The following is a 17,579-nucleotide window of genomic DNA, read 5'->3' on the forward strand; positions in this document are numbered from 1 at the left end:
AATTGTTATATCGGATATCGCCCTTGTTGAGCTTGGTAGCCTAAGAATTGGTGTTTATTATAATTGCCACCAATTGACGCGAATCCTAAAGATAGATCTATGGGCATTGACACGCCCCAGTCAGAGAATTTGAACTGCTTTAGTACTTTGATTTTATTTTTGGGGATATTCTAGATGCATTTTGTTAATGTCGGTTACCAGGTGTTCAATCCATATGAATAAATTTTAAACACTTGCGAGTGTATGATTATTGAATAAATGAAATCTTGTGGTCTATTAAAACTATGGAAATGATTGATTACGATAAACTAACGAACTCACCAACCTTTTGGTTGACACATGAAAGCAAGTTTATTCTCAGGTATTAAAGAAATTTTTTGCTGTGCATTTGCTCATGTTAAAGATATTACTTGGAATCATTCATGGCATATTTTAAAAGACATTGCATTCAAGTCATTGATTTTAATAAAGATTATTATTAAGTAAATGACTGATTAGGTCATTTATAGTTAGGATATTATGAAATGGTATGCATACCTGTCATCTTTCGATGTAATGAAAGTTGTCTTTTAAAAACGTTTGCAATGTTTGTAAAATGTATCATATAGAGGTCAAATACCTCGCAATGTATCCATATGTTATTGTATTCGTCCTTATGGATTAGGACGGGTCATCTCAGAATACAGGAAATGCTTTTATAAATGTTTGACGAGACAGACACAAGCAAAACATTCCTCGAATGAATTATTATACAGACGATAGGTTCTGTTGATTATGATATTGGAATTAGTTAGACGTTATAATTGCCACTAATTAATGTGAATATTTTCCCCTAATTATTATTGCTTGGTAACCTAAGAATTAGAAACGGGTATGGCCCTAATTCACGCGAATCCTAAAGGTAGCTACCGGGTTTAACACCCCCATCCAGAATGTTCACTAGACAGAAGAGCTGGTGGGCGTGGTGTTTAGTACTTCGAAGTTTATATATTAATTACAGAATGTAAGTTCTGTTTATTTTGGGGATATTATTGATGCGCATTATATGTTAAGGTCGGTTACCAAGCAAAGCAATGAAAGCAAAGTGAATGTTATATATCGAGAGAATAATTTTTATACACAGGTTATGTATATGATATTTTGTACAAGAGATATGTGTACGGTTATGAAGCATTTTGAAAACTGATTTTGTACACGAGATATGTGTACTGTATTTAAAAGAATTCGCATGTACATTACAGGTGGGTATAGGATTCAGGCCCATTTGTACCATGCAATATTTAAATCTTGTGGTCTATCAAAATGACTGAATTTTATTGTTTATGATAAACCTATGAACTCACCAACCTTTTGGTTGACACTTATAAGCATGTTTATTCTCAGGTATGAAAGAAATCTTCCGCTGTGCATTTGCTCATTTTAAGGATATTACGTGGAGTCGTTCATGGCATATAGAGGTCAGAACCTCGCAATGGGACCATCTGATGAAGACTTTGTCCAGGTGGATTAGGACGGGTCACTTCATCTCATTTCCTATGGTACTCACATTTCCCATAAGTGTTAAATAACACTTATCCCAACATGATGTAGTGACCCGAACTTTTCCATGTTTATATATATTAATTGAGATTGATATTTACATGACAAAATGTTTCCAACGTGTTAAGCAATCAAGCTTGTTAAGACTTGATTAAATGAAATAAGTTTCATATAGACAATTGATCATCCAAGTTGACCGGTGATTCAAGAACGTTACAAAATTGTGAAAACTACATGTTGTGGTATATATAGACATATATATATGGTTGACATGGGATTATGATGAGTAAGTATCTCACTAAGTATATTAACAATGTGTGATATACATAAGAAATGAGATTACTAAGTTAAGAAACTCGAAATGATATATATAACGATTATCGTTATGATAACGTCTACTAAATATATATGTATCATATTAAGATATTGATACACTATATTTAACATGATAAAATGATATTTAAATATATCATTAAGTGTGTTAACAATGAACTACATATGTAAAAACAAGACTACTAACTCAAGAATTACGAAACGAGACTTATATGTAACGATTATCGTTGTAACGATATTTTAATGTATATATCATATTAAGAGATATTCATACATCATAATATCATGATAACATAATAATTTAACATCTCATTTGATATAATAAACATTGGGTTAACAACATTAATTGAGATCTTTAACTTAAAGGTTTCAAAACAACACTTACATGTAACGACTAACGAAGACTTAACGACTCCATTAGAATGTATATACATGTTGTGTTTTGATATGTATTCTTACACTTTTGAAAGACTTCAAGACACATATCAAAGTACTTCTAATTAACAAAAATGCTTACAATTACATCCTCGTTCAGTTTCATCAACAATTCTACTCGTATGCACCCGTATTCGTACTCGTACAATACACAGCTTTTAGATGTATGTACTATTGGTATATACACTCCAATGATCAGATCTTAGTAGCCCATGTGAGTCACCTAAAACATGTGGGAACCATCATTTGGCAACTAGCATGAAATATCTCATAAAATTACAAAAATATTAGTAATCATTCATGACTTATTTACATGAAAACAAGATTACCTATCCTTTATATCTAATCCATATACCAACGACCAAAAACACCTAAAAACACTTTCATTCTTCAGTTTTATTCATCTAATTGATCTCTCTCAAGTTCCATCTTCAAGTTCTAAGTGTTCTTCATAAATTCCATAAGTATAGTTTGATAAAAATCAAGAATACTTCCAAGTTTGCAAGTCTACTTCCAAGCTTTCTAATCCATTCCAAGTAATCATCTAAGATCAAGGAAACTTTGTTATTTACAGTAGGTTATCTTTCTAATTCAAGGTAATATTCATATTCAAACTTTGATTCAATTTCTACAACTATAACAATCTTATTTCGAGTGAAAATCTTACTTGAACTGTTTTCGTGTCATGATTCTGCTTCAAGAACTTTCAAGCCATCCAAGGATCCTTTGAAGCTAGATCCATTTTTATCATTTCCAGTAGTTTTATCCAGAAAACTTGAGGTAGTAAAGATGTTCATAACATCATTCGATTCATACATATAAAGCTATCTTATTCGAAGGTTTAAACTTGTAACCACTAGAACATAGTTTAGTTAATTCTAAACTTGTTTGCAAACAAAAGTTAATCCTTCTAACTTGACTTTTAAAATCAACTAAACACATGTTATATATCTATATGATATGCTAACTTAATAATTTAAAACCTGGAAACACGATGAACACCATAAAATCGGATATACGCCATCGTAGTGAAACCGGGGGCTGTTTTGGTTTGGATAATTAAAAACTATGATAAACTTTGATTTAAAATTTGTTCTTCTGGGAAAATAATTTTTCATATGAACATGAAACTATATCCAAAAATCTTGGTTAAACTCAAAGTGAAAGTATGTTTTTCAAAATGGTCATCAAGATGTCGTTCTTTTGACGGAAATGACTACCTCTTTAGTAATTGACATGTAACTTAAATTTCCTACAATAAACCTATACTTTTTTTGTTTGGGTTCTTAAATTATAGTTCAATAAGAAACCATAACAATTTGATTCACTCAAAACGGATTTAAAATGAAGAAGTTATGGGTAAAACAAGATTGGATATTTTTGATCTTTTTAGCTACGGGAAATGTTTAACAAATCTATACAAATCATATCCTAGCTAACTTATATTGTATTATACATGTATTCTAATATATTATGTAATCTTAGGATACCATAGACACGTATGCAAATGTTTTGACATATCATATCGACCCATGTATATATATTATTTGGAACAACCATAGACACTCTATATGCAGTAATGTTGGAGTTATCTATACAGGGTTGAGGTTGATTCCAAAAATATATATACTTTGAGTTGTGATCTAGCCTGAGACGTGTATACACTGGGTCGTGGATTGATTCAAGATAATATATATTGATTTATTTCTGTACATCTAACTGTGGACAACTAGTTGTAGGTTACTAACGAGGACAGCTGACTTAATACACTCAAATCTTTAAAACATAATAAAAATGGCTGTAATTATATTTTGATCATACTTTGATATATATGTACATATTTGTATAGGTTCGTGAATCAATCCGTGGCCAAGTCTTATTTCCGAGGAAGGAAATATCTGTGAAAGTGAGTTATAGTCCCACTTTTAAAATCTAATATTTTTAGGATGAGAATACATGCAGGTTTTATAAATGATTTACAAAATAGACACAAGTACGTGAAACTACATTCTATGGTTGAATTATCGAAATCGAATATGCCCCTTTTTATTAAGTCTGGTAATCTAAGAATTAGGGAACAGACACCCTAATTGACGCGAATCCTAAAGATAGATCTATTGGGCCTAACAAACCCCATCCAAAGTACCGGATGCTTTAGTACTTTGAAATTTATATCATATCTGAAGGGTGTCCCGGAATGATGAGGATATTCTTATATATGCATCTTGTTAATGTCGGTTACCAGGTGTTCACCATATGAATGATTTTTTATCTCTATGTATGGGATGTGTATTGAAATATGAAATCTTGTGGTCTATTGTTACGATTTGATATATATAGGTTAAACCTATAACTCACCAACATTTTTGTTGACGTTTAAAGCATGTTTATTCTCAGGTGAATACTAAGAGCTTCCGCTGTTGCATACTAAAATAAGGACAAGATTTGGAGTCCATGTTTGTATGATATTGTGTAAAAACTGCATTCAAGAAACATATGTCGATGTAATATATTTCTATTGTAAACCATTATGTAATGGTCGTGTGTAAACAATATATTTTAGATTATCATTATTTGATAATCTACGTAATGTTTTTAAAACCTTTATTGATAAAATAAAGGTTATGGTTGTTTTAAAAATGAATGCAGTCTTTGAAAAACGTCTCATATAGAGGTCAAAACCTCGCAACGAAATCAAAACCTCGCGATCAGCATTTTGCAGATAATCTTTGTCCATATCGTTAATCGATAGGGTTGTGTTTAGGTTTGTTTGTTTGTTTACTTATTTAGTGTGTATGTTCACTAAGTTATTTGTATCCGTTTTTATACCTTATTGATATATTAGAAAATTTTTATACCTTATTTAGTACCATAAGGCACGTGATAAGAAACAATTAAAGAGCCAAAATCTCTAATAAATAACATTATCCGTAATTAATATGAATACACTTATAAAAATATGAGGAATTTATTAAATGATTAATATGTTAGTGTATAATTGAAAAGTTTTTTGTGAACCGAATATTTCATACGGTATGCTCTAAGAGCTCATGTTATCCATTCCCATCTAACATTCATAAAAAAGTAACAGTATACCACAAAAATACACATTAGCAACATATACGTTATTTACATTTATATGAGCTTTTATTTAGCTCTTTTTAATGAGTGATGAGATTTTCACTTCAATTTTTGATAAATCCATTAATAAATTAATAAATATGCATTAGTTAACAGTTTGTATTGTAGTAATTAAATATATATATATATATATATATATATATAACGTTTATAATCAATATGAACGGGACATTTCACATGAGGTGAACCGACATTCGGTCATCCATTAACAAGTGTATCCTTTCTCTTGGATAACACTCACTACACTCGGATAACACTTATCGTACCACCGCAATCTATGTACACACATATATAATGTTTCCACTCACCTTGAAGCGCACGCAAGTGATATGAAAACACGAACCCCATCCTCGTACTCAAGCAAGAAAACACCTATGTAACACATAAAGGTATAACACACAATAAATACACATTCTCTAAAAGAGAATCCAACACAACCATACCTTATCCGGGGAACTACACCCTGCTCACCAATACCTGCCCATTAGACGCCTAATGGACACCACCAAATTACCACTACGAGTGGTAATTCAAACCCGCACTAATAAGTACAAATTATTCGCATTGCACTTCACCCAAAAGGGACTCGACCCATTACCACTACAAGTGGTAATTCATGCCCAATAACACTCTAACACTATGAAATTTACAACAAACCCAAAATCCCAAACCATAACTCTTAATCACATTTTACCCGTTTGACCCAAATATGGACAGCCCCTTTAAGCCCTACTTCTGACCCATTTTGACAACAAATCAGTAGATACAAACTTACTCATTGGATAGTATACTCAAAGATCTTTCCAAAAAGTGCTCACACACCTTAAACGGAGTTACGATTTACAAGATATGACCATTTCAAAAACATGTTTTGAGCAGTTTTCTTAGCTACGGATTTAGCATCACTTACTCAATCTCCAACTCATTAACATACCCAAATTACCCAAATTACAACCTAATATCAGCTAAAAAGTCATGTTTTTACCCCCGGTATTGAGTCCCAAAAAGCATAAAGTTTAAAACTTTTTCAGAAAAATAGTTGTTTTTCTGGTTAGATTTGTAGGTAAAGCAATTACGAAGACGATACAAGAAAAATCGAGAAAATCGGAGCTAAAACGAAGATTTTAGAGCGAAAACGGTGAAAGACAAGAAATTATGTTACGATCCAAGGAATCAGCAAGCCAAAAGGCTTGCCAAACGGCCTGCCAGTTAGGCAAACGGCCTGCCAAACGCCCAGATCAAACGGCCCCTACAAAACGGGCTGGCTTGTCAAACGACCTGCCAAACGGCCTGCCAGCCGTTTGCAGGCAAAATTTAATTCTATTTAAAGGCCTTTTTGTCATCCAATTTCAACACACTTCTCTTCACTCTCTCACTACAATACACTTTCTCTCACTAGAGCTTTCAAGGCCTTCTCACCTCCGAGCGGGAAATTAAGTACCCGGAGGTGAACGCCGAAGATTGTAATAGGAGCAGTCTAGAGGATGTCAACACTTGTAATGGTCTGGATCTCGTCTGTAAATGGTGAACGCTTTCCTTAATTTAATAAAGTTATCTTGTTATATTAAGTTGCTTTCATCTTGCATGACTATCTATCTGTTGCAAATGTTTATTATATGTTGAATACGTTATCTGAAACTTATGCTATTGTTATGCTGAAACCTTGACGGTTTAGAAGTTTAATTTACGGATCACCCTTTCCGCTTATTCACGTGGCTATAACTTAGTATTAGGACCTGACCAACCCTAGGATACGGGTAAGTAGTTATGTATGCCTAATGTCACAATAGGGATAAAGTACCTACGTACGGATAATCATTTATTCGTCAAAGAAGAGCTGCCCATTCAGGTTGTGGTTAGAGTAGACAATATAGAGTTCAGTGAACACTGGTATGCTTAAAAGCATGATTCGCGTTAGAAGAAACGTTCTTGAGATGTTGTAAGATGATCCGGGGTTGAATAAGTGATCGCAAAAGGAGAAACCTCTAATCCAATTAGCAGTACCTTAGAATATCTAAGATTGAACATCTGTTAATGTTAAGGCATAACATAGTATTAAGTGGTGGAATATTACTTTAGTTAAACCAACTAGGATTAAGAAAAGCTGAGACTTTCCTTTAGGGATATACCACTTTGTTCATGTACCTAGGAATCTATCCATAAGGTCGTTTAAACCCTCCAGGTTAACGTTGGAAGTAGGGATATCCGTCTTAGCCAGAATCTTCAAAGCCTAAACTCTTAGTGACAAATCAGTTAGGTTCATATCCCAACTGATTGGGATTTAGTGTTTATTCTAGGAAGTTAACTCTTGTGATAATTCCAAATCAGAACCCTATTCTTCATACCTATCTACCCTTACCTTTATAGTTATACTAATATATTCATAGTTAATCCTAATCTATCACCACTAGTCACTGGGGTTAGCTATATAGGCACTTTGGTCCCACGTTACAAAGCAAACATACAAAAATATGAACCTGAGTTATATTTACCACTTACTCGTTAAAAGGAAGAAAAGTAGGTGAGTTATAGCTAGGAAACCCCAGCTAAATATAAATGATAAAACCATTACTTCCTTGTGGTAGCTAATTCTGATGTGTTGCGACCTAACGACACCGCACAAATAAAACCGTCCGTTTTTGCCATATCATGAGGGTAGTAAGTTTTTGGCGCCGCTGCCGGGGACTTAATTTCCATCTGTTAAGGTAATCGTTGATTCTGTCAAGATATCCGAGATTCTTGATTGGTGTCTAAGAAAGACAATTATACACGGACTTGGTTGTTGGATTTTCCGAACAGTCTCTAATTATATTGGAACCAAAAGGATCCTTCCTCTCCGTTGTCGGCCTGTCCACTTGTTTCAAAGATAAATTGACTGGAACCACACATGCTTAACAAACAGGGAGTTTGTCAGTATAGGATTTAAAGTCGCCATTACAATAAGCCCTTTTGAAAACTATAAAAACAAAATATTAATTATGGTCTTAATTTCTGTAGATTTCAACTTAACCAACTACGAAGAAAGTGCGAATGTCAGTTGCTTTCCCACAACGTCGGAAACTGGAGAAGTTTTCCTTTATAAAACAAAAACAAATCTAAACCCTAATGAATCTCATCAAGAATTAGTTCTTGATCCTTGTAGTCCAAGAAGCCGGATAATTTCATTTGACTTTGAGATTTCATTGCTTTTGGATAAGTTTTACTCAAATGAACCAAGATTCGACCCTCTTCACGATCCAAAAAGGAAACTCAGCCTTAATGAACTCTTGATTATGGAAGATGAAATATGGGAAGAATATCCAACTATTTTCAAATATCCGGACTTATTTGAATATGTCCCAAAAGAGAAACGAAAGACTGATGAAAAAAAAGCTCCGTTTACTGGAAATCTGTTAAATCCTAGTAGAAGGTTAGACGTCTATAGAGCATTCATTAGGTACCTCTATTCCTCAGACTTCCCGTTTTCAACATTTCAAATCAATCTGTTAAAAGAGCTGCGTTCTCAAGTTCGTTCTATTCACAAACTGTTAAAAGAATGTGGGGACGATATTTTTGTCAAGTATTGGGATGCAGAAATTGATTTCAAATTCGATTTAGAATCGTTCGTCATTTTTCTCCCTCAATTCACCGATAAGGAAGTTTCTCCAATTCATATAAACCGTTACGTCGCCGCAATGACCTCTGAATTAGAATTTTGGGTTGAAATCAAGAAACCTAACCCTATTTCAAAATATGGAAATCGAGATTTCTTTTACTTTGATCCAGCCTCATTTCTTATCAAAAGATTAACTGAAGTTTTTCCAGATTTCACCGAGGAAAGAGTACATCAGAATTTCTTCGCTAAAAGAAAGGAAATATATTCTGAACATATATATATATATATATATATCCTCCCGTCCCACCACCTACTTCATTCCTGCTCCAAAAAAACCCCACCGCCGTTGACATCTTCGGTAAACCAAACACCTCATTCAACACCACAAATTCATCTTCATCGCTTACAGCAAAAGCATAGCAAAAGAATAGGGCTCCTCACCTGCTAATCGTGATTAATAACAAATTTCATCCTAGGGGTAAAGATTAGGGTTCCTCTCTCTATCATCGTCGCTGTCGTTATAACCACCATCGTCGCTAGCTCTGACGTTCAGTTGAATTGCATGTATGCTTCCTTTTAAATTTTTGGCGATAATGATTAGTAGCAAAACTGTAATTGATTCAATATTTCTGCCCATTCCTGGTAATCCTCACTATGTCAAAATTTCCATTTACAACCCCGCAAAGGAAGATCATTCGGGAAATATCTACAAATTTTAAATTTACTAACGGTGATCCTGACTGCGCGGAAGATCTTGTATTTCAAGACACAGTGTCGAAACTTCTTTTTGAACTTAATTATCAAGATACTGGACCAAGGGACGGAATTTTAAACATTAAAAAAGTTAGAAGGGCTTTGGTTAAACTTATGGACGATATCAGAGATTTACAAAAGCGCGAGCGTAAAATGCTAAGTGTTTTTGAAATATTTTCAGTACACTCCGCTGATCTACTCTGGATGGTGAAAGAAGCTTTAAACTTGTCTTTCTTTCCGCATCATTTCTGGAACTTAGTTGTGGAACCTGTGTAATTTGAGTTATTAATAAAATAAAATATTTTAATTTTACTCCTTCTATTTGTCTTTTAAATTATAGTTTAATTATCAAGATTCATAGAAAACCTTTACCTTTTTATTAACCGAGTTAAAATTTTAAAAATATAAAATTCACGAGTCGGGTCGGGAAAATAAGCCCGCGAGCCACACAGGCCCAATTTTTCTCATCTTTTCTTCTCCTCCTCTCCTTTCTTTCTTCTTTTTCTCTTTTTCTTCTCCCTTTCTGTGTTTTTCGGCCGACGCTCTAACCCACTACCACCATCCTCAATTCTTCATCAAATTAACCGATTTAAAGCTCAAATCCTATTCTCTCGTGCCTCCTAAACACGTTTTCATTATCAATTTGGTGTAAAAGGTACTCTTTCTTGGTCAAAATTCGAATGCTCTCTCAAAGTCAAAATTTTAACTTTTAAGAAAAATTGTGTTTTATGCCCAATTTTGGATTCTTTATGCTTAGTTAGATAATGTGATTGCTATGTGTTAGTTTTTAGGCTCAATTGAAGCACCTTGGATAGTTTTTAGCTCTCAATTTGTTAGTTGAGGTTTTAGAGTAGAAATTTGTGAAATTCTTGGAAAATTGATGTTTTGCTAGCTTAATTAGGCATAGTGATTCATTTAGAATGCTTAGAAACTAATTTTGGAACAATATATGCTTGTTTGCCTAAATTTGACATTTTGGTTAAACTACACTTAATCAGGATTAGAGTTTTTCTAATACTTAAAACATTTTTAAAACTTAGGATTGCTTTAAAACTAGTTCAAATAAAGATATCATTGATTTGCCCATGAAAATGTAGCTTAGTCTTTGATTTTCCTTATTTTGTACGTTTTGAACAAAATGTATATTTTTCGGTAAAACAGCCTTAATCTTTGACTTAAGAATGTTATAGCTCAAGTTTGGTGTTTAAAAATATTTAAGGTAATCAGAAATGGTCATTAGAACCATTGTATGCTTAAAAATCATTATATTTGGATCAAAATTGCTTATTACGAGTAATTCGCTATAATTATTATTTTTAGCATTATTTTTTGTAATCACGGGTATACTTTAAATTTTGCTTAAAAATAAGTTTGTAGTTGGATTAGATATTGTTTGTGGTAATTTTGGCTATATTTGACTATAACAGGACTTTGGAAAATGCCATTTTTAAAGCCCTCATTTCGAATTTTTCCGAAAAATATATGCATTTTTAAGTTCCAAGTCTCAATTTTTTGGAACATAACCTACGTTACTTGACTTTCGCAGATGGCTAATCGCATACCAGCAGAATAAGAGTTGCCCCATTACTTTCATGGGCAAGATGATCCAATAGATAATGAGCCATTTATGAGAACCTGGATTAATCAGCCGAAAGGGGCTAACAAATATATTAACTGGACGATTATGGAACAGTGTGGATGGGCTGAAGAGCTTAGGGCAATCTTGAACTTTAGAGCAATCGGGATAACACACAGAGCCTGGCAAAACTTGTTTGAAATAAATGAGAAAACGTACAACGTACAATGAGCCATACGCGGAATTTATGGCTACTTGGAGGTTTGATTCAGACGTTGATCAAGAGGATTACGGTGATCAACAGTGTATCCACTTTCGCCACCAAAAGCAAATGTACCACCTATCTCTTGCACGGTTTGCAAGGTATTTGGAACTGTACAAACCGTCATAGCTCAACAACTCTTTATTCAAGAGGGGTTACACCACCTTGAACAACATAGATTACCAAGCTTTCTGGCGCGAATACACCTCCGATGATGAGCCATGGAGATCAACTAAATAGGCTTCGAAGTTCATCAAACCCGTACACTGCATCCTTCACCACCTTATCACTAAAACCCTTCACCCAAAAGTCTAACATGGTGGTGTCGTTACCATTAACGATATGCGCCTGATGCACGCGATGATACACAACCAGAATATGCAAGTTGCGCACCTCCTGGCCCAGGCATTTACTAATGAAAAGAATTCATCAAGGACAGTTGTGCCAGTTTTAGGAGCGGTTGTTACTAAAGTCCTCCGTCGGATGCATGTTTTGGGGAGTATCGAGAGGTTTGGGTATAGGATTGGGGCTGAGTTGGAAGAGATAGGGTATAAGATACTGAACACTTAGGAATACATTCATATTGAGGGTGAACAGTTGATCATTGCAGCTAATCCGGCAATACCAGATTCTGAAGACTGGACAGTGCCAGGGGTGAGAGTAACAGGGTTTAGGCCTGATACGAGGACGAGAGATGGTAGGAGACGGCGAGGTTCTCAGGAACCACGGGATGAGGATGATCCCACCACACAGGGATGGCCCACTGACACCCGCCGACACTCATCAGTTGGAGAAGGGGATAGGTCGTGCTTTCTTTCGTACCACTATCACATGGGAGACTTGCCTGGACATGAGAGTTGGTTTGCCCAGCACGCTATCTCTCAGAATCTGGATCACTTTACACACTACGCAGGAAGACATCTCAATGTTTCGCCATATCCTCACGAGTATCCGGTAATGTATGCCCACAGGGACCCTAGAGGTGCATGCCCGAGCCGTCAGAACACATGACCCCCATCTCCTCCTCCTCAGCATCAGTACACGTAGCATACAGTCATCCCTTCTCCTACTAGGGAACCGAGCACAGGGGCAGCAGGTTTTATCGACAACCTGTTTGACACCTCCCATTTGCACACTCACAGAGATACATCTGTCGATGCTCAGGCTTTCGTATGGGATCAGGCTGCAAGCCGCTATATGACTGAGGGAGTCACGCAGGGTATAGAAATTATGGGTATGAACCCACATTTGGGAAGCGATTTTCAAGAATGGAAGAATTGGCGTACGGGGCTTATGATTCATACGAGTACATCATCGCTTACAGGACCGATTGCACAGTCAGATGATATTCAATTCAGGGTATCTTCTAGGATGAACACAGCGGAATTGGCACAACAATTTGCTACAGATGAGGAGATGACTGATGAAGGGCAATCAGCACTTCGACCAGCAAGACAGCCCCGTACCAGCGTATCGTATTCCTTATCCTACCCTCCACCTCAGCCTTGACTGTATTTATTTCTGGAATATTTGAATAATTACTTATGATACTCTATTACTTTATGTTTGAACACCGGACTTCGGGCATAACTATTTTATGTTTTTAGTATGTATGGTATTTAGATTAACAAATGCATGAATAAAACGTCACAAATAAACGACGATCGAGACCATATGAGATGGAAGCACGACTTGGAGCAAGGACGAATCGAACGAGGATGATGCCAGCACAAGGATTGAAGACTCCATAGTTGACACGCCATCCGACTGCACGCCTTGCGACCATAGGGGAGTACTACGTCTTCACCACTTTTTCAATAGAATATATGCAAACTACTATACCACTTTAAAAAAACTAAGTGTGGGATTAGCAACCTCACCAACGTAAACTTTTAATAACAAAAACCCCTCTTTCAAAACCTAAAGTGTGGGAAACGCCGTATCCCTAACATTGAGGACAATGTTATTTTAAAGTGTAGGATAGCAAATGTTGCACATAAGGATTCTTGTAAAATCCTCAGTTAGAAAAAAACTAAATTTTTCCTAAAAAATTTAAAACTTTTCGAACTATAAAAACTCCAAGGATTATAAAATTCTATAAAAGTTCAAAAGTTTTTGCTACAAAATAGACCAAAGAGTAAAACGAGGTTAAAACTTTTTGCAAAAATCAAACCATGTATTCCAAAAAAGCATTGCATAACAAAAGGCGTTATTCGACCAATTATAAATGTTGTGAGGCACCCCCAAATAAGGCTTTATAAGCACTCATTTTTAGTGCTTCACTATATTTCCGTTGAGCGCGCCGATGTCAACATCTCGGAATCAGAACTTGCTCTTGATCTACATTTCGGAATCACACATTTTGACGAGGATTAAGTTAAAACCTCAGCTACTCGTGAAGACAAAAACACCCCCGTTTCACACATCCATCTCCATCTCCGCTCTACAATTCCATTCACCACTACCCATCCATTCTAGCCACCTCATAAATAAAGAAATAAATCCCAATAAAAATCATTTCTGTCGGGAAAACCTCTATAAAACCGCTTCAGAAAACGCGAGTGCCCAAGCCAAACTATCAAAGAGACCGCCAAAAGGAGACCTCGAAGAAAGAAGCAAAAGATGCTTGAAAAAAAAATTGAGTTCTAATAAAAGCAGAACCAAAGAAAGATTCGAGAAAAAGAACTTTGGGAAGTCAAAAAGAGGGATGCTCGATCATGAAATTCCTGACAAAAAGCTGAAAGGGATCATCGAAATTCGATCTTTCAAAGAAACTCCTATATACCAAAACCCTTCACATCCCATAAAACCTCCAAACCACCATCTCTTCACGGTACAAGCTGAGTTCATAACTGAAAGTTCTCTCAAATAAGTGATGGAGATTTGAGTCTCGATCAAGCCTATGACGAAGAATGTTAGCATGACTGGCTATGAGTGATTTCATTTCTTAGAACTATAGGACACCCAAAACACTTTAGTGAATTGAGTGACCCGAGTGAGATAGCCTCGGTTATGTAACCTCCTCTCATGCTTGCGAGAAAAGGGTTTGAGAATAACAAAAAGAAATAACACCAAGTTTTCACTCCTCCGTCTTGCGAAATAAAAATTACTTGATCTCTACGAATAAAAGTCCTCGGTGTCTAAGATTCGAAAGTTTGCTTGAGGATAAGCAAAGTCTAAGTGTGGGATATTTGATATCGACGAAAAAGTCATGTTTATACCCCCGGTATTGAGTCCCAAAAAGCATAAAGTTTAAAAATTTGTCAGCAAAATAATCGTTTTTCCAATTAGATTTGTAGGTAAAGCAATTACGAAGACGATGCAAGAAGAATCGAGAAAATTGGAGCTAAAATGAAGATTCTAGAGCGAAAACGATGAAAGATAAGAAATCAAGTTACGATCCAAGGAATCAGCAAGCGAAACGACTTGTCAAACGGGTTGCCAAACGGCCTGCCAGTTAGGCAAACAGCCTGTCAAAAGCCCAGATCAAACGGCCCCTGCAAACGGGCTGGCTTGGCAAACGGTCTGTGCAAACGGCCTGCCAAACGGCCTACCAGCCGTTTGCATGCAAAATTCAATTCTATTTAAAGGCCTTTTTGTCATCCAATTTCAACACACTTCTCTTCACTCTCTCACTACAATACACTTTCTCTCACTAGAGCTTTCAAGGCCTTCTCACCTCCGAGCGGGAAATTAATTACCCGAAGGCGAACACCGAAGATTGTAATAGGAGCAGTCTAGAGGATGTCGGCACTTGTAATGGTCCGGATCTCATCTGTAAACGGTGAACGCTTTCCTTAATTTAATAAAGTTATCTTGTTATCTTAAGTTGCTTTCATCTTGTATGACTATCTATCTGTTGCAAATGTTTATTATATGTTGAATATGTTATCTGAAACTAATGCTATTGTTATGCTAAAACCTTTACGGTTTAGAAGTTTAATTTATGGATCACCCTTTCCGCTTATTCACGTGGCTATAACCTAGTATTAGGACCTGATCAACCCTAGGATACGGGTAAGTAGTTATGTGTGTTTAACGTCACAATAGGGATATAGTACCTACGTACGGATAATCATTTATTCGTCAAAGAAGACCTGCCCATTCAGGTTATGGGTAGAGTACACAATATAGAGTTTAGTGAACACTGGTCTGCTTAAAAGCATGATTCGCGTCAGAAGCAACATTCTTGAGATGTTGTAAGATGATCCGGGGTTGAATAAGTGATCGCAAAAGGAGAAACCTCTAATTCAATTAGCATTACCTTAGAATATCAAAGATTGCACATCTGTTAATGTTAAGGCATAGCATAGTATTAAGTGGTGGAATATTTCTTTAGTTAAACCAACTAGGATTAAGAAAAGCTGAGACTTTCCTTTAGGGATATACCACTTTGTTCATGTACCTAGGATTCTATCCATAAGGTCGTTTAAACCCACCAGGCTAACATTGGAAGTAGGGATATCCGTCTTAGCCAGAATCTTCAAAGCCTAAACTCTTAGTGATAAATCAGCTAGGTTCTTAGCCCAACTGATTGGGGTTTAGTGTTTATTCTAGGAAGTTAACTCTTGTGATAATTGTAGTGACCCGAACTTTTCCATGATTATATATTAAATGAAAACTATATTTGCATGATTAAATGTTTTCAACATGTTAAGCAATCAAACTTGTTAAGACTTGATTATTTGAAATGAGTTTCATGTAGACAATTAACCACCCAAGTTGACCGGCGATTCACGAACGTTAAAACTTGTAAAAACTATATGATGATATATATATATATATATATATATATATATATATATATATATATATATATATATATATATATATATATATATATATATATATATATATATATATATATATATATATATATATATATATATAGTTAACATGATATTATGATAAGTAAGTATCTCACTAGGTATATTAACAATGAGTTATATACATAAAAATGAGACTACTAAGTTAAGAAACTCGAAACGATATATATAACGATTATTGTTATAACAGCGTCTTATTAAATACATATGTATCATATTAAGATATTGTTACACTATATTTAACATGATAAAATGATAATTATATATATCATTAAGTATGTTAACAATGAACTACATATGTAAAACAAGACTAATAACTTAAGAATTTCGAAACGAGACATATATGTAACGATTATCGTTGTAACGACATTTTAATGTATATATATCATATTAAGCTATATTCATACATTATAATATCATGATAATGTAATAATTTAACATCTCATTAGATATAATAAATAATGGGTTAACAACATTAAATGAGATCGTTAACTTAAAGGTTTCAAAACAACACTTACATGTAACGACTAACGATGACTTAACGACTCATTTAAAATATATATACATGTAATGAATTTAGATGTATTTGTACACTTTTGAAACACTTCAAGACACATATCAAAGTACTTCTACTTAACAAAAATGCTTACAATTTCATTCTGATTCATTTTCATCAACAATTCTACTCGTATACACCCGTATTCGTACTCGTACAATACACAGCTCCTAAATATATATACTATTGATATATACACAAAATAATTCAGCTCTTAGCAGCCCTAGATAGTCAACAAACATGTGGAACCAACCATTTGGCAACTAGCATGAGTGATTACACTAAAAATCAAACTAATGGAGCCTATATGACAAGCCCTCATTCACGTTTTTCTTCACTCACCACACACTTGCATTTTTCAATTTTCTTTCACTCATTTGATCTGTCTCTTGTTCTATGATTATGTTCTAAGTGTTCTTCATCATCTTCATTAAAATCTACATCAATCTAGCTCCTAAATCCATACATAAATCAACTTACAAAATAACTACTCAAGAACACTTCAATAACACTTTCAAGTTTGGAAGTCTACTTTCAAGCTTTCTAATCCATTCCAAGTAATC

Source organism: Rutidosis leptorrhynchoides, chromosome 2 (genome assembly GCF_046630445.1).
Source record: "Rutidosis leptorrhynchoides isolate AG116_Rl617_1_P2 chromosome 2, CSIRO_AGI_Rlap_v1, whole genome shotgun sequence".
Lineage (NCBI taxonomy): Eukaryota > Viridiplantae > Streptophyta > Magnoliopsida > Asterales > Asteraceae > Rutidosis > Rutidosis leptorrhynchoides.